General features: G+C 43.7%; 1 protein-coding gene across 1 annotated transcript in view; it reads right to left on the bottom strand.

The window, feature by feature from the left end:
* LOC121284587 (inositol polyphosphate 1-phosphatase-like) overlaps positions 1-18,052 on the bottom strand; it is a 71,386-nt gene extending 53,334 nt beyond the window's left edge. The window contains exon 1 of the mRNA XM_041200073.1: positions 17,827-18,052. The gene's annotated coding sequence lies outside the window, so the exon portion shown is untranslated. The remainder of the gene's footprint in view (positions 1-17,826) is intronic.
* Positions 18,053-26,613: the final 8,561 nt, after the last annotated feature.

Here is a 26,613-nt window from a genome sequence, read left to right as displayed (position 1 = left end):
TTCAGATTTAAAGAGACAAAAGCTGCAGAAAGCAGATTTAAAGTGAGAACAGTTTACATGAGGCAAGAAGGTCCAAAGAGATGGCTGAAGTCTATAACAGTTTGCTATGGGCATGTGAAGCAGTTGTGCACTGTTGATAGCTGAGTTGGTGAGAGAGTGGGTGTGGAAGAAAGCTTGAATGCATGCGGTGACCCATGGAAGAAGAATATCAGAAGGAGAATTCGAAACCCTGGAGGAGAACCCTTGCGGAAGGTATCTGAGAGAAAGTGTTGGTTTGGGAGAAGATTCCAAGGCGAGGTCTTGGAGAGTCGAGATTGAAAACCCTCATGCTAAAGACAGGGTGCAGTGAGACTGGTTGGCTCACAGTGTGACAAGCTTCTGGGGGGAGTTGAGGAGAGATCCATAGCATCTGGTTGATGTGGCATCTGACACTTGGTTTCAGAGTGTGATGTGTCTGACTGCAGGGTGCTTATTGGTTTACATGAACTTTGCACTTACTGTGAATGTTAAGGTATAAGATAGCTTTTGTAACTTGTGTTATCCTTTCAAATCAGTATATATCTGTAAAGGTATAGTTGTGGGTGAAGGAGTATTGTAATATAGTTAATCTTATCTTGTTGAATAAACATTTTATTCTTTTGCTAAAAGTTCATCAGCTGACCCCTGTGACTCTGTTCAGTAGCTAATCTCCACATATCTAAACAAACAAATAAAAGTTAGGGTCTATCAAGCTGGGTTCCACTCTGGGATTAGGCTTGTCCTGGGGTAACCTCAGCTGGGATCATAACAATAGCATCTGTTTGGGGTGGCATCTGTCACTTGGTTTCAGAGCGTGGTGTATCTAACCACAGACTGCTTAGTGGTTTACATGGACTGTGTATTTACTATGAACATTAGAGTAGAAGTTAGCTTTTGTAACTTTTGTTATCCTTACAAATCTGTATATATCTATAAAGGTATAATTGTGGGTATCGTACGAGGAGTATTGTAATATAGTTCATCTTTTCTTGTTAAATAAATGTTTTGTTCTTTTGTTAAAAGTGCATCAGCTGACTCCTGTGACTCTGTTCAGTTGCCACTCTCTACATATCTAAACAAAAAAATAAAGGTTAGGATCTATCAAGCCGGATTCCAACCTGGGATCTGGCTTGTCCAGTGGTAACCTCAGCTGGGATTGTAACAATGTCCAGACAGCCTGGAGCTCTACTTGTACTCACTCTACTCACTGATCACAAGAAAATCATCTTGCATGAAGTAAAATAAATATGTTTTAGGCACTGCCTGAAGTGATAATGAGTAAAGGTGGAGAAGGTAGTTAGGAGGGGATAGAGTGGTGCCCAACAGCAGCCCATGAATTGAATGTGGACTTGGGAGATGCAGTCATGCTGCTGCTGGTTCCATGATGAGGTAAAGAAATAAAAACCTACCTTTCGTGAGGCAGTCTCCATTGGTTCCTTTAGAGTTTGGCTTCAAAACACCTGAGAATAAGGACTGCAGTGTGCAAACTGTGCGCTGCAGTCATTCATTCATAAATTTCATAAAAGTGGGCTTGAAATAGACATCGAGGGTGCAAGCTTGATGAAGCATTGGGGGTCTGGTCTGCTGGCTGGAGAGCCGGGAGAGACCCGCACTGTCACTTTTCAGGAAGGCCTGCCAAACCACAAGCCAATCAGGCAGTGGTGAGCCAGGTGCAGGCCTTCCCCTGGAATCATGACCCTGGGTGCGGAAGTCTCACTTACTGAGTGCTGCTGGCCAATCAGAGGCTGGCAGCGCTTGTGCTCAGCGGTACCACTGGAAAGGCCAAGGCCCCTGCCAGAAACACAGGCACCAGAGTCCCAGGATCACGGAATGACCCAGGCCATAGGTAAGTAATATGAGGAGCGAGAGGTTGAGGGGTGGGGAGTTGTAGGGGAAGGGGTGCACAGGGGTTTGGGAACAAGGGCAGGGGTGCCTGTAGCATGCCCCCCCCCCCCCCCCTTTCCAGATGTCTAGTCCCTTGATCAGGCACTGAGTGCCTTTGATTGGGGGCCTATCGACTCCCTCCTGCCCACCCAGCAAGTGACAAGCTGCACTCTGCTCCCTCCAGGCAGTGACAAGCTGGCTGCATGGTTTTTTCTGCTGTGCAGACCGCATGGCGACAAGCCTGCCTGCAGCTGGGTTGATACCGGCGGTGGTGAGATGAGGCCCTTAAGTGGCCATTAACTGGCCACTTAAGGGCCCCAATTTGTGGTCTTCCCACCCAGAACTTAACTCTGGCTGAGGCAGGAAGGTGGCAGGGTTCAGGTGTGCCACCATCCTGCCTAATTATATGTCCTTCCTGCCTCCAAACACGCCACCAGAGAAAGCAGGAGATTCTGTCCCAGGTTTCTTAGTTGAAGATGCAAAAGGCCTAATGCTTGCTTCAGGCGCGAGCCCTGGGCCCTTAAGCCGGGACGCTTTTCACCAGAATGGTGGGTGCAGCAGCTCTTGCCTGCTATGTTGAATGCCAAGTCTCCCATTTTACACCAGCAACTGATACATCAGTGTCAACAAAATACCTGGTCTGTGCTTTTAATTCTCACCCTTTGCTTCCTTTTAAGATAAGCGTTTGTCAGAAATGGAATTCCTTAGAGTAAGTAACCATAACCCTAGGTGAAATTAGGGGAAGCAACTAGACTGCAGAGAGTTCCGCCTCACAAAATGATATAAATGTTCCGTGAATTAGTCAGCAGACATTATACAGAAGACAATTAAAGGGCAAGAATTTTTTTGGTTGTAATTATGGTCATTCAGAACAAAGTTTTACAATTGCTACAATGTTCATAAAACCTGCTCCTTTTTATCTTGAGCTCCTTCGGAAACAAACTTCAACATTGCACACTACGGCCCAGGTTGAATTATTTAAAACACGTACAGCTTGGCGTGTCCACGCTAAGAACATACTTCCCCAGAATTTGTACTTCTTCCCTAATGCCTGAGGGGAAAAGTTACATCCACTGACAATTTAGATTAACATTTCAGATAAAGCAAAATGCTTCATCAGCTGCCAAAGAATACAATAAATAAAAGAAAACCCAGCATCCAGATCACAAGATGAATGCCCCTCAATAGTCATTTCAAATAAACTGCAACCTTACACATTTCTTTTGCAGCAACTGAATGACTTGTCCTGGCTTTACAGTCCAGTCAACATATGTAACTCCCTAACTTTCAAAGTACCCAAAAAATCTTTCGCTTTTCTTTCAACAATTGGTGGGCTCAACAATTACGTAACACAATTGAAGATATTTTGCAACATAGAAGCTGACATACAGGCGAAATCCATTTTGTTTTTAACAGCAATACCTTCCAATGAATAACTTCTACTGAAAAAGCAGTTTACCCAATAGACTGCAGGATTTTGTAGCAATGCCAAAATATTGATCTTGATATAATTAAAGAGGCACTGCTGCCAGCACAAACGTTTTTGGCCACTTCCGTCATTTCGGAAAAAAACAAGAATAACTGCATCATTTGCGTCATGTTGTCACATGACATCTGACACATGTTAGTATGATGTAAATCATGTATTGGTGGAAACGGGAATAAGACTTCATAACAACCTTTTAAATGAATACAATTCTCCTTTACCACAGTGAGAGCCAAGCAAAACAATGATGGCATAATTGCTTCAAATTAATCTTTAATTAACCTCAGTAATAAAATGTTGACAGCACAATGAATTTCAGCATTGATATCTACCAATCTATCCAACAGCTGTCTGATTTGCACTACAGCAGGTGACTACTAATCAAGCAAAAGCTTTTAAACAACATTTAATAAAAGGGTGTTTCTTAATGTGCTTTGTACAAAGTACAAAGAACAAAGAAAAGTACAGCACAAGAACAGGCCCTTCGGCCCTCCAAGCCTGCACTGATCATATTGCCTGTCAAACTAAAACATTTTGCACTTCTGGGGTCCATATCCCTTTATTCCCATCCTATTCATGTATTTGTCAAGCTACACCACTATCTTAGCTTCTTCCACCACCTCCTCTGGCAGCGAATTCCAGACACTCACTACCCTCTGCATAAAAACTTGCCCCGCACATCTCCTCTAAAGTTTTTTCCTCTCACCTTAAATCTATGTCCCCTAGTAATTGACTCTTCCACCCTGGGAAAAAGCTTCTGACTATCTATGTTTGACATGTTCTCAATCAATTACAGATTCTTAATCTGTCAATAAATATTGAATGTTTTAATTCCATTCAGCCAACCACATTCTCATGTGCACCAAGTAAAAATGAATCTAAGGGCATTCTTAAAGGGCACAATTCTTAGACTCACTTTTCAACTATTCCAGCTTCAGTGATTTGTATTAGATCTTAGTTGTTTTCTTTAAATCAATCTGACTCCTCTTAAAAATGCTGCCAGTCTTTAAATGTCAACATAAAACTGCACCAAATAGAAACAGGCATTTTATCTGATTCTCTGTTATGTTCAAAATGTCAGAGTGTCAAACTAATAATTACTAAGGCCACCCACAAGATCTGTTACTCATATTTTTCATCCGTTTTAGACCATTTTGGATGATTTTTTAAACTGCTGTTACCATTTTTGGTTTTTGATTTTTTTTCTCCCCCATCCCTCTCTCAGTTGTCAGCTGTGGCGATGAGAAAAATGGAGAATACACTCCTTTGGACCTTTTGGCTACAATGTCACCCAGTAGTTCAGCCAACAGGAGGTATTTTAACAATCTACAAACAGGCACCTTAAACGGTAACCCATTGAGATTTGTTGTGGAATTATTGAAGCTCACAAATCAGCAAGTGGCCACCAATACATTTGACACAGTTTTCAGCTGCTTGAGATAAGTAGCTTCATCTTTACACAAGCACAACCTTTGCAAGGGTGTTGTCAGCAGTTTAGGTTTTTTTTTTGAAGAGCATCCTCAATCTTGGATCAACCAGAACAAAGCATTTTGTGCACATCAGAAACCACTTTCCTCAGCGGTTTTCACAAGAAACTTTTGATTTCTTTGATATTAGTGTCTTAATTCATATTGTGTGTTAAACTATTCAATGAAATAATTATTTGGTGGATAATTACATCTTATCTATCTCAGCTTTATATTTTGCCTCAAAAGTTTCTGTTACTTCTGCAATACAAAATACATGGAAAAATAAAATACAAACTAATGTACAACACAATGAATAGCAATAACATCAAATAGCAATGTTTAAAAAAGGCCAATTCTGAAAACATCAAGATACAGAACTTATAAAGCAAGGCAGTAATAACATGCAGAATGATCTTGATCATGGGCAAGTTATATGAAAGGCAAAAGGAAAAAGGCAGAAAATACTGAAGAATTATCATTTTTTAGGCTGAATCAGGTGATGGGAGGAGAAGGAAGCCAAATTCTATTAAAAAGTTTTGCAGTTTGCTAGCATGCTCTGATGGAATTCTTGACAATGTTCAAATTTTCTAGGTCTATGGAAAGTTCTGATTGTACCTCGATAGGCTGGCTCATTATTCTTTCAGCAGATGCCATTTTTTTTGTGTTCTTGGGATGTGGGCGTCGCTAGCAAGATCATCATTTACTGTCCATCCCAATTTGCCCTTTTGAGAAGATGATAGGTGGGTCTTCTCAAACTTCTGCAGTCAAACATTTGTCCAACTGAGAATCAGATTGATGTTTCCAGGATAATAGACTAATTTTGTTACCCTTGTCGTCAACCTCAAAACAATCCTATGCTGCAATCTAATAAACACTGATGAATCTCCATAGATGATCAAGACAGGAAGAAGTTAGTATGAACTAGGTAATTTTTTAGTGTGAAAGATAATTCTGATTGATCACTGAACTGTACATTATATGCTAGAATTGATATTCTGAGGAGGTCTGGCAGATTTATACTCCCTGCTGTGAACCACTAATGCAAACAGCAAGGTGCTCCCCCATTCTTAATATTCTGGTATCATCTGTGGGATTTTGTTTTAAAGAACAGCTCATGCGCCAGGCTGCATCTGTCCTTGTGTGAGTTTTTAAATACTTTGACCTGGAGCTTTCTTTAGGTTGTGTTGTTTTTTTTTAACCACAATTTGTCCGAAATCTGCCAAACGAGTGCAGCAGATCACCGAATTTCAAATGCATGCTACATCCAATGCAAATCAAGTTGTCTCAATCTCCTGTGCTAATCTAAAAAGCGTCGTGCTAGAAGCCAGTCCCACTAATCTAGTCACGCCACCAGATCTAAATGTGTTTCTGCTAATTGCGCCCGATTGCAGGCCTTCTTAAAATTAAACTTATCTTTTTAGGTGTAAGGATACTATCTGGTATGCTCTACAAGCTTTTGATTTTTTTTAAGTTTACTATGATACTGACTACTGTACACCAGTATGACTAGTAAATGATTCTGTACAGTCTTTTAAAAATCATTTTCAGTTATTTAAAATCAGGTTTAATCAGGTGCTGATTAAAAAACCTAATATTTGGTGATTAAACCCATTTTCAGCTATATGAGTCAAACTTCACTGAGTAGCCACTCTTTAAATATATCAAGGAATATATTTTAAAGCAAATCTATTTTTAAAATTACATTCTAAAGCACTGCCAGATTGTGTTGGTTAACTGCAGCCTCTACATTTAATGATACTGAAATGAATTTGAGCACAAACTTGCAAAAGAGAAAACATACCTCAAACTAGCACAATTTTTGGGCACAGTTTGCTCTTGGGTCTCCAATTGCACCCAAAGAGGAAATGCCAAGCATTTTCCTTCACATAAATTTGCATGTCTATCACAGAGGCACTGTAGTAAGATCATTGTATTCCAAAAGTAACAGGAAGACTTAGGGTAGACATCTTGGTGGCAGCATTTAATGCCCATGCTGTGTATGCTGATGGGAAATCACCTCACAACTATCACCTCCAACTTTCAGAAACACAGAAAAAAATAAATGTCCTTTTCAGTTTTATCGTCTGTGTTAACTTACATTGTAAAATAAAATGCAGTCTCCATTGCCAATCAGCTCAAATTTGCTGCAGTAACTTGGGTATAATTCTCACTACAGACAGTGGTTTAAAATAAAACTCACTCTTGCAAGTCCCTGTTTTTAAAAATATTCGGCAAGTTTGAATGTGAAATCATTGAGAAAGTATGCAGGAAAAATGCCACCAATTGTAATTTAATTTGTTGCAAGTTTGCGTTTTCTGTGATTCATCTCAATAAGGACTCTTGACTAGTCTAGTACAATTTACGCATACTGTTTATATTAAATAATTAAAAATAGCACCCATCACTATGAACTACCTATGTGTCAACCCATGACATTTCACTTTATGCAAACTTGTCAGGCAAATCTTTTTTACATGCTGGCCAATTACTCTGCAAGATTATTTCAATGTTTATTTTTAATTCAATCTGGGGATGTGGGGGCCTCTAGCATGGCCAACAGATATTGCTCATCCCTTTGTTGCCCTTGAGAAGGTGGTGATGGGTCTTCTTCATGAACTGCTGCCGACGATAAGGTGAAGGTGCTTATACAATTCTGTTAGGTAGGAGAGTCCATGATATTGACCCACCAATGATGAAGTATGGTGATTGTAGGCTGGATGTTCATGTTGGGTTTAGAAAATGCAATTCGGGCCATTTCCCTGAGTTCAGGAACCTGAGCTCATCTCCTCTGCCCATACCTACCATTTTTTCATCTCCTGGAGACATGGGCAGGCAGCATTTGGGTTTTCCAAATCCTGAGGCAGCGTCGGAGGGGTGCAGATACCAAGGTGGGCTGGTTAGATGGCCTGCCTTGGTTTATCGAGACATTGGCCCAGCACTCCAGCATAATTCCTACAACCCCTAACCGTGGAAATGGCCCGAATTGCATTTTACAAACCCAACATGATCACCCAGACTACAATCACCATACTTCATCATACTCCCCTCCTAACAGAATTGTATAAGCACCTTCACCTTATCGTCTGCAGCAGCTCATGAAGAAGCCCCATCACCACCTTCTCAAGGACAACAAGGGATGAGCAATATCTGTTGGCCATGCCAGAGATCCCCATCTCCCAAGACTGAATTAAAAACAAACATTGAAATAATCTTGCTGAGTAATTGGTCAGCATGTAAAACAGATTTGCCTTATAAGCAGTCAACCCCCATTCGCCTCCATGCCCTCTTATACTTTCAAACCCCTTTCATGCCACCTCATACACTCTATGCCACCTGCATGCCCCCTAATATTCCCCTTGGCCCCTCCATCACAATGCCTTCTCATAACCCTCCCAGGTATCTTCCATAGCCACTCATCAGTATCTACTATGGGCAGGCCATAGGATATCTTTGAAATGGACATTTAAAAAACTTCTAATGATCTCATAGAGCTGTCAAATTCAAAGGTACTTCAAATTGAAAATAAACCCTCTTTCATAAGACCCATTCAAAAAGTGTAAATCCAAGTGGTTAATCTGTTGTAAAAAGAAAACAAACATTTATCCACTTACTACACCAAAGAGAGTCAATCCTTTAACAACCTCTTAAAATTGTCAATCAAAATGTGAAGACAGATTCCCCCTATTGAGATAAGAGCATCTGGACCCTTTGAAACTCAGCCAAGCATTCATAATAGCCACAGCTATTAAACAAGTCCTGGGAAATGTCAACAATGGCATCATATGGAATATATAAATTAGGAGCAGGAGGGCCACTCAGCCCTCCGAGCCTGCTCCACCATTCAATAAGATCATGGCTGATCTAAATGTAACCTCGACCCCACATTCCTGTCTACCCCTGATAACCTTTCACCCTTTGTTAATCAAGAATCTATCTAGCTCTGCCTTAAAAATATTCGAAGACTCTGCTTCCACTGCCTTTTGAGGGAGAGTTCCAAAGGCTCACTACCCTTAAAAAAATTTCTCCTCATCTCTGTCTTAAATAAGTGACCCCTGATTTTTAAACAGTGACCCCTAGTTCTAGTTTCTCCCACAAGAAGAAACATTCTCTCCATATCCACCTCGTCAAGACCCTTCGTGATCTTAAAGGTTTCAATTAAGTTACCTCTTCTAAGTTCCAGTGGATACAAGCCTAACCTGTCCAGCCTTTCCTCAGAGGACAACCCGCCCATTCCTGGTATTAGGCTAGTAAGCTTTTACTGAACTGCTTCTAATGCAGTTACATCTTTCTTTAAATAAGGAGACCAGTACTGTACACAATACTCCAGCTGTGGTCTCACCAATGCCCTGTACAACTGAAGCATAACCTCCCTACTTTTGTAATCAATTCCCCTCACAATAAATGATGACAATCTATTAGCTTTCCTAATTACCTGCTGTACTGCATATTAGTCTTTTATGATTCATGCACTAGGACACCCAGATCCCTCTGAATCTCAGAGCTCCTCAATTTCTCAACAATTAGGTGATAAGCTTTTTTATTCTTCCTGCCAAAGTGAATGATTTCACATTTGCCCACATGATACTCTATTTGCCAGATCTTTGCCCACTCACTTAACATATGAAACTTTGTAGCCTCCTTACATCCTCTTCACAATTTACTTTCCTACCTATCTTTGTCATCAGCAAATTTAGCAACCATTCCTTCAGTACCTTCATCCAAGTCATTTACATAAGTTGTAAAAATTTGAGGTCCCAGCACTAATCCCTGTGGTGCACCACTTGTCACATTCTGCCAACCAGAAAAAGAACCATTTATGCCATCTCTCTGCTTCCTGTTAGCTAGTCAATCTTCTATTCATGCCAATATGTTATCCCCCACACCACAAGCTTTTATTTTCTGCAATAATCTTTGATGTGGCACTTCATCAAATGCTTTCTGGAAATCTAAATGCAGTGCATCCACTGGTTCCCATTTATCCATAGCACAGGTGACTCCTTCAAAGAACTCCAATAAATTGGTTAAACATGATTTCCCTTTTACAAAACTATGTTGACTCTGCCTGATTGCTTTGGATTTTTCTAAGTACCCTGCTATAACCTCTTTAATAATAGCTTCTAAATTTTTTCCTGTGACAGATGTTAGGCTAACTGGCCTATAGTTTCCTGATTTCTGTCTCCTTCCCTTTTTGAATAAAGGAGTTATATTTGCTATTTTCCAATCTAATGAAACCTTTCCCAAACCTAGAGAATTTTGGAAAATTAAAACTAGTGCATCAACTATCTCACTAGCCACTTCTTTCAAGCCCTTAGGGTGAAGTCCATCCGGACATGGAGATTTGTCAACCCACAGCCCTAACAATTTGCTCAATACCAGTTCCCTGGTGATTGTAATTTTCTCTGAGTTCCTCCCTCCCTTCCATTTCCCAATTTACAGCTATTTCCAGGATGTTAGTTGTATTTCTCTATAGTGAAGACCAAAGCAAAATACCTGTTTAATTCATCCGCCATCTGCCTACTTTCCATTATCAATTCCCCAGGCGCACTCTCTGTAGGACCAATGCTCACTTTGATAACTCTTTTCTTATTCAAATATCTATAGAAACTCTTACTATCCGTCTTTATACTACTAGCTAGCTTTCTCTCATATTCTAATTTTTCCCTCCTCATTAATCTTTCTTGTCACTCTTTGCTGTTCTTTATATTTTTTCCAATCTTCTGACCTGCCATCTGTTTTTTGCATAATTATATGCTTTTTCTTTAAGTTTGATTCTATATTTAACTATTTTAGTTAAGCATCGATGGTGGGCCCTCCTTTTGGGATTTTTCTCTCATTGGAATCTATATATTCTGAAACATCCCTTTAAATGTCTGCCATTGAACTTCTATTGACATATCCTTTAACCTTATTTGTTTTAGCTAGCTCTGCTTTCATGCCCTCATAATTGCCCTCATTTAAGTTTAGAATACAAGTCTTGGACGCACTCGTTTCTCCCTCAAAATGAATGTAAAACTTAATCATATTATGATCGCTGCTACCTAGGGGTGCCTTCACTAGGAGGTTATCAATTAATCCTATCTTATTGCTCAATACCAGGTCAGGTATAGCCTGCTCTCTGGTTGGTTCCAGAATGTGCTGTTCTAAGAAACTATCTTGAAAACATTCTATGAACTCATCATTTACATTACCTTTGCCCATCTGATTTTTCCAGTTTGTCTGTAGATTAAACTCCTCCATGATTATTACTGTACCCTACTGGCGAGCTCCCATTTTCTCTTCTTTTATACTCTGTCCTACTGTGTAGTTACAATTAGGGGGCCTGTATACCACTCCCACAACTGACTTCTTGCCTTCCTTATCTCAACCCAAACTGCTTCTACATCCGGATTTCCTGAACGTATGTCATCTCTCTCTAATGCGCTAATATAATTGAAAAAAACACCAGAAGGCCTTTTTGTTTAAGCTCCAGGTGATGCTTCTTTTCCATTACAAAGCAGATTGCCTGTTAATTAATGGAGTGTAGCAGGTGCTTAGATTTTTTTTAAAGTTCAACAGCAGGGCCATTTCTTTCAAAGCTAAAGATCACTGGCCATTTATTTCTCAGTGCAAAACATGAGCGGAGCATTTCCCAGCAGATGTTATAGTTTTGAATGTATTATGACAATTTCTCCATTGGGAAAAGTACTACAATGCACTTCAACACCTACACAAAGATGGTCAATGTAATGGGTGAACTTACCTTTGCAGGACAGAGTCCCACGATCCTGGGACACCCTGGTCCACTCCTCCATCACCCCCTACTCCTCAACCCCCACCTATGGCACCACCCCATACCCACGCAAAAGATGTAACACCTGCCCCTTCACTTCCTCTCTCCTCAGCGTTCAAGGGCCCAAACACTCCTTTCAAGTGAAGCAGCATTTCACTTGCATTTCCCCCAACTTAGTCTACTGCATTCGTTGCTCCCAATGCGGTCTCCTCTACATTGGAGAGACCAAACGTAAACTGGGCAACCGCTTTGCAGAACACCTGCGGTCTGTCCGCAAGAATGACCCAAACCTCCCTGTCGCTTGCCATTTCAACACTCCACCCTGCTCTCTTGCCCACATGTCTGTCCTTGGCTTGCTGCATTGTTCCAGTGAAGCCCAACGCAAACTGGAGGAACAACACCTCATCTTCCGACTAGCCACTTTACAGCCTTCCGGACTGAATATTGAATTCAACAACTTTAGGTCTTGACCTCCCTCCTCCATCCTCACCCCCTTTCTGTTTCTTCCCCCTTCCTTTTGTTTTTTTTTCCCAATAAATTATATAGATTTTTCTTTTTCCCATCTATTTCCATTATTTTAAAATATTTTTAAATCTTTTATGCTCCCCCCACCCCCACTAGAGCTATATCTTGAGTGCCCTACCATCCATTCTTAATTAGCACATTCGTTTGGATAATATCACCAACTTCGACACATATGTGTTCTTTTGTTCTGTTGTCTGTGACATCTTTTGATGATCTGCTTCTATCACTGCTTGTTTGTCCCTACAACCACACCACCCCCCTCCACTTCTCTCCCCCCACCCCATCACCCACATTAAACCAGCTTATATTTCACCCCTTCCTTATTCACCTAGTTCTGTCGAAGGGTCATGAGGACTCGAAACGTCAACTCTTTTCTTCTCCGCCGCTGCTGCCAGACCTGCTGAGTTTTTCCAGGTAATTCTGTTTTTGTTTCCCATGATCAATCATTGCATTAAAATCACATCTACATTACAACACAGCATCTAATAAAGACATTTGAACGTGTCAAAAAATTTAACAGCTACCTGTCAGAATATTCCAGACTCTTCAGCAGGCTTCCCCCAGTGGTCACAAACTCTCAAGCCTGTTTTTTTTTTTAAAAGCTTCCATAATCTACACCAGCACTTGAAAATAGAATGGGGAAGGAAATTCACATTTCCTATGGCCCTCACAGTGGTGCCCCCATCATCATAAGAGATGCATGTGGGGTTTACACTCAAGGCCTGCTCGAACCACAAAAGGGCCACACAAAGATAGCACAAGGTCAGAAAAACACCTCAAAATGCAATTTGCAGTCAAAATTCCTATTTTTTTTTTACATTCCCAACACCATTCCCACCTCCATTGGGAGATGAAAACCTGGTCCAATTTGACTCAGTTATGATGATGATAAGAACTAGGAGGTGATGGTGTTCCTATGAATCTGCTGTCCTTGGACAAAATAAAAATAACTATTTTACAAACAAGGGCAAGATTTATTTAGTGCCTGTCAAGAAGATACAATAATGTCTATAATGTTATTGGAAATTATTTTTAAATAGAGTTTAATGGTGTCTGTGTCTACATGTGTGTATGACTTAATTGGATTAAAGCCAGCTGGTCTAGAGGCTTTGATGTATAGAATAGAACTAAGTTTGAAATGGTAATTAGATGAACATAGGGATATAGAGGTGAGGTGTAAAGGGGGAAAATTGCATTTTTTAACAGACCATTAAAAGAACGAGTGAAATATTATACTTAACCAGGTGAAGCTCACAACCATTGTGTTTTTTTTTTAAAGCTTACTAGTAAAGTGGGTATTATGAAAGGGTTTTATTGTCTGAAGATTTTAAGTTAAAAAAAACCTGGTGACAATGAGAATTTGCATTCAAAGAGGAAAATATGTATAAAGGAAAAGAAGGTCGTTGGTAAAAGGAGGAGCGATTCTATGAACTAAAGCCTCCAGCCTGTCTGCATGGACCCACAGCTGAATGATATTCATTTTGAATGCGACTGTCAAGGATGTGCTTTGTGTTTAAATCTGTGTTTTACTGTTGCCTTACTGGGGGTCTAACTGAGAGTCAGATTAATTAGGAGATTTTTGTAGCTTTATAGTAGTAATTTTGTAGACATATGTATGTGTTTAGAATCTTTCTTGTATTAATAAATGTTTAAATTTAGTTTTACAAAAGACCTCTTGAGACTCGGAGGTCTGATTACTACTGAACTCAAAGCCTGCATCTCAAAACATACAAATTGCAGAAATGAGTTATGACAGTTGTTTCAAGCTTCCCTCTGGGATTTGAACAACTCAGCCTTTACCATCAGCTGTGTCATAATAGTGCCCTACTCACCCTTTTGTTGTCCTCCTCTACACACTGTGTCTAAACACTACCACCACTACCTCATGTGTGAATTGGAATTTTTTTTCGCCTCTTGCTCCACATTTCAAACAAAACTTTTGCAGGCACAGAGACACGTTGGCTCAATCTCATTGAACAGCAGCCCTTAATTGATAAGGCATCTCAGCCACCATTCTTTCCATCAAATGGCTGACCTCCCGTTCTTACCACCTGCCACTGACATGCATTGGAAGGATCTGCAGATTGATACAAAACCTGTTTGACTGCGTAATGAATGCACCTTCCTTGGCCATCCTGGGGTGGGGCTCAAACCCAGAACTTCTAGCTCAGAGGCAGCAACGCTACCCACTGCTCAACAAGACCTCCGAGAGTGTGGGAGAATAGGCAGGAGAAACATTTTATTTTCGCAAGAACAGCAGTTGACACACTAACATCCTTAACCCCAGTGTTAATTTCCTCCACTGTCCTTCTCTCCTGTAGGTTCTGACTCCTTGGAGCACAGTGATACCATTTCCCCAAGTGACAGTCATTTATGTGTGGCCTTGACAGTGAGTGTTAGCAAGATATTCAACTTAAAGGGCAATCACAATTGGGCCCACTCCTGCCACCTGGCAAGTGTATCTCCGGTAGTGATTACTGGATAATGATAAAAAACATAAAATCCTGCCTGATTTCCCCTCCTTAACACCAATCGTAATGCCTGTACCACATCCAAGGTCAGCACAGGGCAGGAAAGTAACAGATTTATAAACAAAACCATTTCATAATCTACTTCATTCCTTCATTGTACTCTCCAGTGCCTCGGGGTGGACAATTAGCTGCCTGGCTGATTCTATGAAGTCAAGTGGAGGTCAACTAAATGAATAAGACCATAAGACATAGGAGCAGAAGTAGGCCATTCGGCCCATCAACTCTGCTCTGCCATTCAATAAGATCATGGCTGATCTGATAATCCTCAAATCCACTTTCCTGCCTTTTACTGTGTACTGTTCTGATCTCCATGTTACAAAAAGGATATAGAGGTAATGGAGAAGGTCCAAAGGAAGGATTGTCAAGGATAATACCAGAACAGGGGGTTCTAATAATCAGGAAAATCTGAACAGGCTGGGACTTTTTTTCTCTAGAAAAGAAAAGACTACAAGAAGACTACAGAGCTTTTTAAAATTATGAAAGAGTTTGATCAGGTAGACAACAACTTTTAGATCAAAAGTAAGGGCAATAAATATAAGATAATTGTCAAGAAGTTCAATGGGGAATTCAGTAGAAACTAATTTACCCATAGAGTGGTTAGAATCTGGAACTTATTACCATATGGAATAGTTAAGGCAAGTGGCGTGGATGCGTTGAAAGGAAAGCCTATAAGCACATTAAGGAGAAAAGAGAAGAGTTGGCTGAATGGCCTGCTCCTTGCTGTAAGTTCTATACAACTAGAGGCAAAAGCCTAAAAAGTATAGATAGAAAGAATATTCATAACTTGAACTACAACATTCATGTAATTTAAGTGCATGATGCCACAGCAACTTGGACTCCAAATGAACTATAACACACATCAATTCTGATCTCCTCCACAAGTGGAAACATTTTCTCTCAACTCCTCTACTGTTGCTAAATAATCAGGCTGCTTACCAACATCCAGTTCTTGATGAGCAGGAATTTCCTCCAATTAAATATTGGGAAGACTGAAGCCACTTTTGGTCCCCACTCCAAATTCCATTCCTTAGCTACAGACTCCATCCCTCTCCTTAGCAACAATCTGAGATTAAGCCAGTTGGTTTGCAAACTTGGTGTTACATTTGATCCCAAGATAAGTCTCCATCCTCGTATTCATGCCATCACTAAAATTACTTATTTCCACTTCATAATATTGCCCAAATTCATCTCTGTCCCAGCTTATCTGCTGTTGAACTCTCATTCATGCCTTCAACACCTTTAAACTCGACAACTCCAATACACCGCCACATTCTATCCTCAGTAAAATTGAGGTCATTCAAAACATTGTTCCCATGTCTTAACTTGTAGCAAGTGCAGTTCCACTATTACCCCTGTGCTCACTGACCCACATTGGCTCCCATTCAAGCAGCATCATAATTTTAAAATTCTTATGCTTGTTTTCAAATTCCTCCCTGGACTCACCCCTCCCCATCTACGTACTCTCCTCCAGCCCCACGACCCTCCAAGATATCTGCATTCCTTTAATTCTGACCTTCTGTGTGTCCCCTGTTTTAATCACTCCACCATTGGTAGCTGTCCCTCCAGTTGCCCAGGCCCCAGGCTCTGGAATATCTCCCCTAGATGTCTTCCTCCTTAAAACCACCCCTTTGACTGAGCTTCTGGTCATCTGACCTAATGTCTCCTTATGTTGCTCGGTGTCATAATTTGTCTTACAATGCTCCTTTGGCATGTTTCATTGCATTAAAGATGTCATACAAATAAAAGTTGTTGTCTATCCAATCAGACTCTTCCATAATTTTAAAAAGCTCTGTCGGGTCATCTTGTAGTCTTCTCTTCTCTAGAGAAAAGATTCCCAGCCTGTTCAGATTTTCCTGATTATTAAAACCCTCTGTTCTGGTATTATCCTTGACAATCCTTCCTTTGGACCTTCTCCATTATCTCTATGTCCTTTTTGTAACATGGAGATCAGAACAGTGCACAGTAAAAGGCAGGAAAGTGGATTTGAGGATTATAAGATCAGCCATGATCTTATTGAATGGCAGAGCAGAGTTGATGGGCCGAATGGCCTACTTCTGCTCCTATGTCTTATGGTCTTATTCATTTAGTTGACCTCCACTTGACTTCATAGAATCAGCCAGGCAGCTAATTGTCCACCCCGAGGCACTGGAGAGTACCATGAAGGAATGAAGTAGATTATGAAATGGTTTTGTTTATAAATCTGTTACTTTCCTGCCCTGTGCTGACCTTGGATGTGGTACAGGCATTACGATTGGTGTTAAGGAGGGGAAATCAGGCAGGATTTTATGTTTTTTATCATTATCCAGTAATCACTACCGGAGATACACTTGCCAGGTGGCAGGAGTGGGCCCAATTGTGATTGTCCTTTAAGTTGAATATCTTGCTAACACTCACTGTCAAAGCCACACATAAATGACTGTCACTTGGGCAAAGGGTATCACTGTGCTCCAAGGAGTCAGGGAAGGGCAGCAGAGGAAATTAACGGCGGGGATAAGGATGTTGGTGTGTCAACTGTTGTTCTTGCGAAAACAAAACATGTCTCTCCTGCCTATTCTCCCCCACCCAAGGAGACAAGCACGTTTAACATATGCATCGAATAAAATTATAATTTGAGGGCATGTGAAGCATTCCGTAACCACACAGTGTGAGTGGTTAGGACACAGCGACTTTCTATCTGCTGTGAAGGCGGCGACGAAACCCTCCTTCGCTTCCCTGCACTGCAGCAGGGAGGATGTGCAAACTGTGCTGGGCTATACTTATCAATAAGTAGCCCGGGAGAGAGCGGGTAAAGGGAGTCTATTGTATGGAGCTAAAAACCCCGATAAGACGAAAGCTGCCCTACAGGTTATTTCCTTGCGGGCGAGGTTTCGGAGGTTATCTGCCTCCTTGTTCGGACCCCACCCTCGCCAATCCCCAACACGAATCACCCAAAAATGTACCCTGGGCAGGGAGAAAAAAGCTGGTGCAAAGCAAAAGCTCGCCTTTTGCAATGGTAGTTCTCTGCATGCTATCAGGTCCGAATCTCCAAAATATCCATTCTAGTATATAAAGGCCAAGCACAATCAGCCCTCGTTTCCTCCTAGATTCTCGGGTCTCCGAGCGAATAACACCAGTGCCCGCATGCAAGCTGCCGGATCACATTACCTTGACTGGTTGGTGCTGGTCCGCCCAACACGACAGTGCTCAGACGCTCGGTGGGACAGCAGCTCAGGAGGCCATTCCCTGAATCCGGGGTGGTGGCTGCACAGTCAGCGGCGGCATGCAAAAGACCAGCGGTTGAAATGACCTGATCTGCGGTAAGGGGTGGGGAGAGGGGGACAGAAGGAGTGATAGGTCTCGCTGACAACCACAGTCACACTCACGTCAATAGTTTGTGATGATGGATGGGCACTGTCGCTTTGCGAAACCACAGGCTGCTCGAGTGCAAGTATCGAGAATCTAGCGCAGCAAAACTGCCACCCAGAGGGTGGGGTGGGAATATCATCCCCTCACTTAGTAAATTGCATCAAAATCATCCCACCAGTAACCTCCATAAAAAATAGCAGCTTTTAATTTTAGTCTACTCGGCTCTCTGTGCAGTTTTACTACATACTTTACCCAGCAACGTAAATGAAATAAAATCCGAATACAAAAGCAAAATACTTAAGATGCTGCAAGTCTGAAACATAAAACAAACAAAAAAATAATGCTGGAAATACTCAGCAGGTCACGCAGCATCTGTGGAGAGAAACAGAGTTAACTTTCAGATCGATGACCTTTCATCAGTACAGAAGGAAGATAGAAATGTCAGTGTTTTCAGGCTAGTAGAAGAGGGCGGGGCAAGAAAACAAAATGAAGGTTTGTGATAGGGTGGAGGGCAGGAGAGATTAACTAAGGATTTCATGATGCAACAGCCAGAGAGTGTTGATGGATACAGTAAAGAAACAAAGGTTGTGCCTAATAATAATAAAAAACAGAAGATGTTGGAATATCTCAGCAAGTCAGACAGCATCTGTGAGAGTAACAGCGCCAACACTTTGAGCTTGTATGACTCTTCTTCAGAGGTTGTGTCCAGATGAGGCACAAATGGCTAGATAGCAGCTATCTGAATGCAACATGAAGTGGTAAAGAAAAAAACAAGCCAGCAAAAAGAAAAACAAAAGAAAAAAGCAAAATGGAGGCAGAGGTCGTGACCTAAAGTTGTTGAACTCAATATTGAGCCCAGAAGGCTGTAGAGTACTGAGAGAAAAGACGAGGTGCTGTTCCTCGAGCTTGTGTTGAGCTTCTTTGAAACACTGTGGAAGGCCAAGGACAGAAAGGTCAGAGTGGGAGCAAGGTGGAGAATTAAAATGACAAGCGACAGGAAGCTCAGGGTCACGCTTGCGGACTGAATGGAGGTGTTCCGCAAAGTGGTCACCCAGTCTGCGTTTGGTCTCCCCAATGTAGAGGCAGCCATTGGGAACAGCAAACACATTATACTAAACTGAATGAAGTACAAGTAAATCGTTGTTTCACTTGGAAGTAGTGTTTGGGGCCTTGAATGATGCGAAGGGAGGAGGTGAAAGGACAGGTGTTACATCTCCTGCACTTGCATCGAAAGGTGCCATCTGGAAGGGAGAGGTGTTAGGGATGATTGAATTGTGGACCAAGGTGTCGCAGAGGGAACAGTCCCTTGGAAAGGGGAGGACAGGGGAAGATGTGTTTGGTGGTGGCATCACACTGGAGCTACTGAAAATGGCAGAGGATGATGTGTTGAGGCTGGTGGACTGGAAGGTGAGAACAAGAGGAATCCTTTCATGGTCCTGTGTCGGAGAGGAAAGGCACGACATGGGTCAGACATGGTTTAGGGCCCTCTCAAATACGCTGGGTGGGAATCCTCGGTTGAGCAAAAAGGAAGACATATCAGAAATACTGGTGCAGAAGGTTGTATCATCAGAATTGATGCAACAGAGATGGAGAAACTGTGAGAATGGAACAGAAACCTTACAGGAAGTAGAGTGTGACAAAGTGTAGTCGAGGTAGCTTTAAGAGTCAGTGGGCTTGTAATGAATCAGATCAGCCATGATCTTAATAAATGGTGGAGCAGGCTCGAGGCCCTGAGTGGCCTACTCCTGCTCCTAATTCGTATGTTTGTATGTGTTAATATTGGTTGATAGCCCTGGCCCACAAATAAAGACAGAGACCATTCAGGACAAAGCAGCCTGCTTGATTGGCACCCCATCCACAAACATTCACTCCGTCCACCACCGACGCACAGTGTGTACCATCTGTAAGATGCACTGCAGAAACTCACCAAGGCTCCTTACACAGCACCTTCCAAACCCACGACCACTATCATCTAGAAAGACACAGGCAGCAGATGCATAGAACACCATCATCTGGAAGTTCCCCTCCAAGCCACACACCATCCTGACTTGGAAATATATCACCATTCCTTCATTGTCACTGTTCCTAACAGCACTGTGATAGACTGCAGCAGTTCAAGAAGACAGCTCGCCACCAACTTCTCAAGGGCAATTAGGGATAGGCAATAAATGTTGGCCTAGCTAGCAATTCCCACACCCCATGAATGAATAAAAAAATTGAGGAAGGGAAGGGTCAGGGATGGAGCAGGTGAAGATGACAGAAGGGTGGAAATTGGAAACCAAGTCAATGAAATTCTCCAGTTCCAGGCAAGAGCAGGAGGTGGCACCAATACCCATGTACTGGAAAAAGAAATGAGGGAGGAGGCCTGAGTAGGACTTGGATAATGAATGTTCCACATATCCCATGAAAGGGCAGGCATAGCTAGGACCCATGCAGGTACTCATTGCAACACCTTTTATTTGGAGGAAGTATGTGGAATTGAAGGAGAATTTGTTCAGAGTGAGAAGTTCAGCCAGGTGGAGATGGTGGTGGGGGACTGGTTGGGCCTTCATTTGAGGAAGAAGCGAAGAGTTCTAAGACCATCCTGGTGGGCGATGGGAGTGTAGAGGAATTGGATATCCATAGTGAAGAGGAGACAGTGTCAAGAAACTGGAAATTGTTGAAGTGACAGAGGGCATCTGAAGAGTCACTGATGTAAGTAGGAAGGGACTGTACAAGGGGGAAAAAATGGAATCTAGATAGGAAGAAACAAGTTCAGTGGAGCAGGAACAGACTGAAACAGTGGGTTGACTTGGCCAGTCTTGTTATGGATTTTGAGGAGGAGATAGAAGCATGGTGTTCAGTGTTGATGGACTATGATTTTGGAGGCTGTGGAGGGAAGATCTCCAGAGAAGATGAGATCAGTGATAGTCCTGGATACAACAGCTTGATGTTCAGTCGTGGGGTCATGGAGATAGGAGAAAGTGTCAGAAAATTGGTGTTCGACCTCTGCTTGGTAACGGTCAGTATGCCAGCAACAACAGTGCCACCTTTGTCATGAGGTTTGATGATGATGTTAGGGTTGGATCTGAGAGAATGGAGTGTAGCAAATTCAGAGGGAGATAGGTTAGAGTGTTTAAGAGGAGCAGAGAAATTGAGATGACTGATGTCAGTCTGGTCATTCTCAATGAAAAGATCTAGAGAGGGTAAGGGGCCAGAGTGTAAGATTTTAATAATAATATCATATTCTTAGGGGTTTATATTGGTTTGTACTCATATTTATGGATTTTATCTTAACCACTTTAAAAAATATTTCAGTCTGAATTTCTGCCAATGGGAATTAACAGTTAAAGCAGCCTGACAGCAGGAAGGCAGCTCCTTACAAAAAAACTCTTCTTGATGGACTAAATGACCTTAAAGGTACTAAGAAATTTTGGGTTCGAGCAGTTGTATCTGTCTTAATCACACCATGGGCAATTCAGGGTTTCTTTGTCAGCTTTAAAGAAATAAGCAAAAGGTTTGAATCTCAGCATCTTGAACTTAGTATGACACCTTGGCCAGAATTTTGAGGTCATTGGGCAGGCGGGCTAGGGAGCGGCCAGGAAACGGTCCGCAGCCCGGGATCGGACCCCAACAATGATTTCATGCTGATGGGCCAATTATGGCCCGCCCAGCATGAAATGCAGCTCCGTGCGGGTCGTAAAGGGCCGAGTGAGGGCAGGCACCTGTCAGCTGCCGGGTCCAATGGCGATCCGGCGGACAGCTTAAAAGCAGCCCAGGCAGCCCCTGGAAGGCTGCCAGGGAAGGACATCTCCTGTACTGTCGCTATGGATTCGAGTGCGGCTAGAGGGCAGGTTGGGTGGGCACTCAACCCCCGACTTTTCTGCTGTGCCTCACCATCCCCCTGGAGGAGGTGGCTGCCGAGAGGGAGACCAGAGGGATGGGAGGAGGAAGAGGCCACCAAACCTCACAAAGAGGGCATGGGAGGAGGTTGCAGCAATGGTGAGCAACCAGGATGTGGTGCAGCACATCTGGAAGCGCTTCAATGACCTGCTGTGCTCAGAAAGGGTGAGTACTATGTTGGCATGGGTCAGTGTGTAGAAGTGTTAAGATGTAGCTGTACCCCCATGGACCTCAGGAGTGCTAGAGTCTGAGTGCTAGAGTCAATGACGCTAAAGCTGGCCAAGGGAGTGAGCCCTGGCTGCTTGGACTGAGACCCTTCCGGCTCAAGGCCCATGACTTGGATGTGCCCTGCTAGATGCTCCTCAGTTGGGGTTGGCCAGGTTGCAATGGCGCTGCAGTTACAGAGTGGACTAATCAGTGCTCCTCTGTTGTTTCAGGAGAAGACGGTTCACAACAATATTGAAAGGTTGCGGACCAGTGGAGGCCTTGCTAGCCTCCTAATCCAGTCCAGATACCAGCAAGCTGCCCTGGAGCTTGAGAGCCGGCACGTGCCCCATGCAACTGGGCATGGAGATGTGGGGTGCCAGACGAAGGTAAGAATGCAGTGCACAGAGGTGAGACTTACAGATTGTGCAACCATTCTAATGTAGTCTCTTCATTGATGTGAGCCTCAAACCTGGAGACCCCATTGATCATTGGAAGATGATGGCACCGTGATGCAGATCTCCATTGTCTCACCAGAGTACCTGGCATGCACAGTGACAGTGTGATGACTTTACCTAATGATATGTCCTTTTTCTCTCTTTTAGGTTTGCCAGCAGCTGTGTGCTCTGGGGACCCTGAAGGGCCAAGCCTGACACTGGAGGACCACCAAGCATCTGTTGCATCTGCGTCACACCCGCTTTCTAAAGCAGGCACCAGCGCAGATACCAGCACCTCAGTGGGCATTAGATCGGCGACTAGTATCTTGGTGCACATTGGTGACAGCACTTCACACTCGCTTGAAGTGCAGGCGGAGACAGGGTGCCGGCAGTCAGAGGACTGCTGGAGACCAGGACAATGCTCAGTCGAAGGCTGATGATGAGCCTCTGCAGTTGTCCATTAGGTGGCAGATGCTGGACATCCACGAGATGGAGGAGTCCGTGCAGAGCATCAGCATTGCATTGACTGTCTTGGCTGAGTGCACTGCTTCCTCCATTGAGAGGGTGGCGACTCTCATGGAGAGGCAACTCCAGGAACAGAATCGGGGTTGTGTCGGACCTGCAAGCCCTCACACAGGCACTGACTTCAAGTGGTCAGTGTCAGTGTGGGAGATAGATGAGGCACCCAATATCCCAGCTAGCTGTCCGTCCATCAGTGGTGAGCAGGGAGATCTAGAGTGACCTCATGATGGCGCATGAGCTGCCTGTCTTCTTTGCAGGCTCCTCTCAGGGTGCTCTGGATGACGGCAGCAGCTCCTCTGCCACTGACTGTGGCATCTGATGAGGCTACGGTGACTGGAGAGATGCCAGCCGTGGCATTGGCTGTTCCCTCCCAGGCAGGGCCAACACAGGCTCCACTGGCTAGAGGTCGCCCGCCAAGGTCATCAAGGCCAATGAGACTGTACAGTCAGCAGGCTGTCTCCTATGCCGGTACCAGCAAGGGGGAGCACCAAGATGTAGCACCCACAAATGTAAGTTAAAGGCACCATGAATACAAGAGGGACAGGTCACGGGTGATTTTATGTTCACTTATGTTGACTTTATGTGTACTAGTCTGGGGTTGAAGACCAGAAACATTTATGTAAATATTATTGAACTGTAAGAATGAGATAAGTTGTGGTTTTTTTGTCATGTCCTCAGTATGCTTCACCTTTTTATTTCATTGCTGCGGGGAACACCAGTAGTTAATGCTGGATGTAGGTGGTTCTGAGCGTTATTGCATAAACACTTGGTGTTCTTTGTGTTCAAATGAAAGGATCATTTCAGACATCCGGGATGGAGGCAGCAGCCTTAGCATGCGGTTGAAGCTGATTTTTGGTAGCCTGGCTGAAGGAGCATTGGATCAAGGTGTACCAGCCTCCCTGCAGGTTACTGAGGTCTGGCTCTATGCCTTCAGCATTCTCCTCACCATTCTCATCTCTGGACTGTCTACTGGACTCATCATCTGTGGCCTGTGCAGCTGTCCCAAGATCCTTTTCCTCCAGTGCGCCCCCCCCCGCCCCCCCCCCCCCCCCCCCCCCCCCTGCCAGTGCCAGATTGCGGAGAGCACAGCATGCTATCAATGACACCCGCTCTGGAGGGTATTGTTGTGTTCCCCCTGAACAGTCCAGGCATCAGAAGCGCATCTTGAGAAGACCTATGATCCTCTCTACCACTGCCCTTGTGGAGGCATGACTCTTATTGTAACACTTCTCTGTCTCTGTTCTTGGGTGGCGGAGAGGTGTCATGAGCCACCTCTCCAACAGATAGTCCTTGTCACCCAGCAGCCATCCATCTAGTTGGGCTGGAGCAGTGAAGAGCCTCTACACCTGGGAGTGTCCGAGGATGTAAGCATCATGGGAGTTGCCAAGCTACCTTGCACAGACTTGTAAAATCAGCATCCTGTGATCACACACTATCTACACGTTCATGAAGTGGAAGCCCTTCCTGTTGACAATGGCACCCGGCTGACCCGCTGGCGTCTTGATGGCCACATGTGTGCAGCCTATTGCACCCTGGATGCGGGAGCACCCAGCAATAGTTGCAAAGCCTCTGGCTCACTCAGCCTGGCTGGCCTCGTCCATACGGTAAAGAATAAAGGCCAAGACCTGCCTGAACAGAGCCTCTGTCACCAGCTTGACACAACAGTGGACAGCCGATTGGGAGACTCCACACAGATCCCCCAATGACCCCTGGAAAAGCCAGAGGCATATAAGTTGACGGCTACTGTGACCTTCAGAACCACTAGCATGGGGTGTCCATCCACACAGTCGGAGCTGATCTCAGGCCCAATCATCTGACAAATGGAGGTCACAGTCTCCCTTGAGAGGCAGAGCCTCCTTCAGCATTACACCTCAGACATATTGTTAGCTGCATTGCCGCCTGTGAACCCTGTCAGCAGGATAATGGCATCTTCTGCGGCCCCTTCCGCCTTGGACTTCCTGCTGGCCCTGCGCCCCTTCTGTATAAGCCTCTCCTCCCACAGGTGGCTTCCCTGGAAGCTGCATTGGGTGACCAGGCCTCTTCTCCCTTCTTCTCCTCTCTTTCTCCTCTGAGGAGGTGCCTCCAGCGGAAACCACAATTCCCATTACTAGGGTAATGGATGGCTGTCTGATGCCTGGAATGATCCACATGGTTTGAATCCTCTGGGATTGCAGACACCAATAAGTCCTGAAATGAAGCCTGGAAATGCTAAGAATGAAGCCCCGAACAGAGATGAAGCTGCCAAGTACCAATAAGCAACCAGCAGCAAACTATCTCCAAAACTCCTCATGACTCACACTGGCAATGCTGTTGACCATTTTTATCCCACCCATGGATGAGGTTTTTAAAAATATCGGCTGGCTGCCTGCCTGTCTTGCCCATGCGATGAGCGCGAAATCATGCGGGCAATGAAATACTGCCATCAATTGGACTGTTAAGGCCCTTGTGTGGCCTGTTATTTAATGCTCCGGCACCCGCGCACGCCCGCCAATTGAAATATCGAGCGAGTGCACCATGACATTGGGACGCTCATCCGACGTTACTGCGCACAGTTTTATGCCTGATTGGGTCGGGCGCCCACCCGTCTGCCCGCAGGATGTAAAATTCTGCCCCTTATCTTTAAACAAGAATCACGGCCTAGATTTTTATCAAGTTGAGATGACTTGGGAGCCCTTTAAAGATGGCGGGAGGTCCTGATTCTGGGATTCCCGACCCCATTCCCATGCTGGTTCCTAAAGAAAGCCCACATCCAGCACCCCTGGCCTGGCTGTCTCCATTGAGGAGATAGGTATCTCCTACTCCTCTGCAATTTTCATGGAGCTAGATTTTTAATGAGTTGTGGTTCATGGCCCCTCAAGTAATTGTGAATCCGAGTCTGCATGAGGGGACCGTTTAAAAGGTAAGTTCAAAAAGTCCTCCTTATACCTCCTATGCCAAGCTCCATCCTTCCACTTACCCCCCTATGGTCTATCATACCCCCATGACAAGTTCTGCCCCTGTATCCCCTTCAGGGCCCCTCATGCCCTCCATACCAAGCTATGGCATTTCAATGCCCATTGACTCACTATACACTGTATAGAACCAATTAACCATATAGTGACAGTAGGATATGTAACAAAAGAAGCATTTAAAAAGTACTTCATTCATAACTTACTACTATGTTAAAAAAAGTCATTTCACTTAAAAGGCAATAAAAGTGTCAATAATCCAGGCCCTTTAAGGTATCAATAACAAAAACCATAAGCCCTTGAAACTACTTAACATTGTGTAAATAAACATTGTGAAGTTGACAGCAGAGATCAGGGAGCCTGAGCTGTCAATCAAACAATGTTTTCTCTGGGGCACAGGTGTTACAACAAGCCTAATGGAAGGCCCACTGTACAAAGGCAGACCTTTAAACAGCCTGCCCCTGCACCTAGCAGTCCCTATTGGGTTAGCTGGCCAGACTCCAGCCTACACTCACCAGCCAGCAATGAAGATCCAGCCTTTGTGGGCACTTTCTCCTAAGAAAGACAGGACAAGTCAGGAATTTTCCCAACTC

The sequence above is a fragment of the Carcharodon carcharias genome, chromosome 12 (genome assembly GCF_017639515.1).
Source record: "Carcharodon carcharias isolate sCarCar2 chromosome 12, sCarCar2.pri, whole genome shotgun sequence".
Lineage (NCBI taxonomy): Eukaryota > Metazoa > Chordata > Chondrichthyes > Lamniformes > Lamnidae > Carcharodon > Carcharodon carcharias.
The sequence above is the reverse complement of the archived record's forward strand: the minus strand, read 5'-3'. Positions and strand labels throughout refer to the sequence as shown.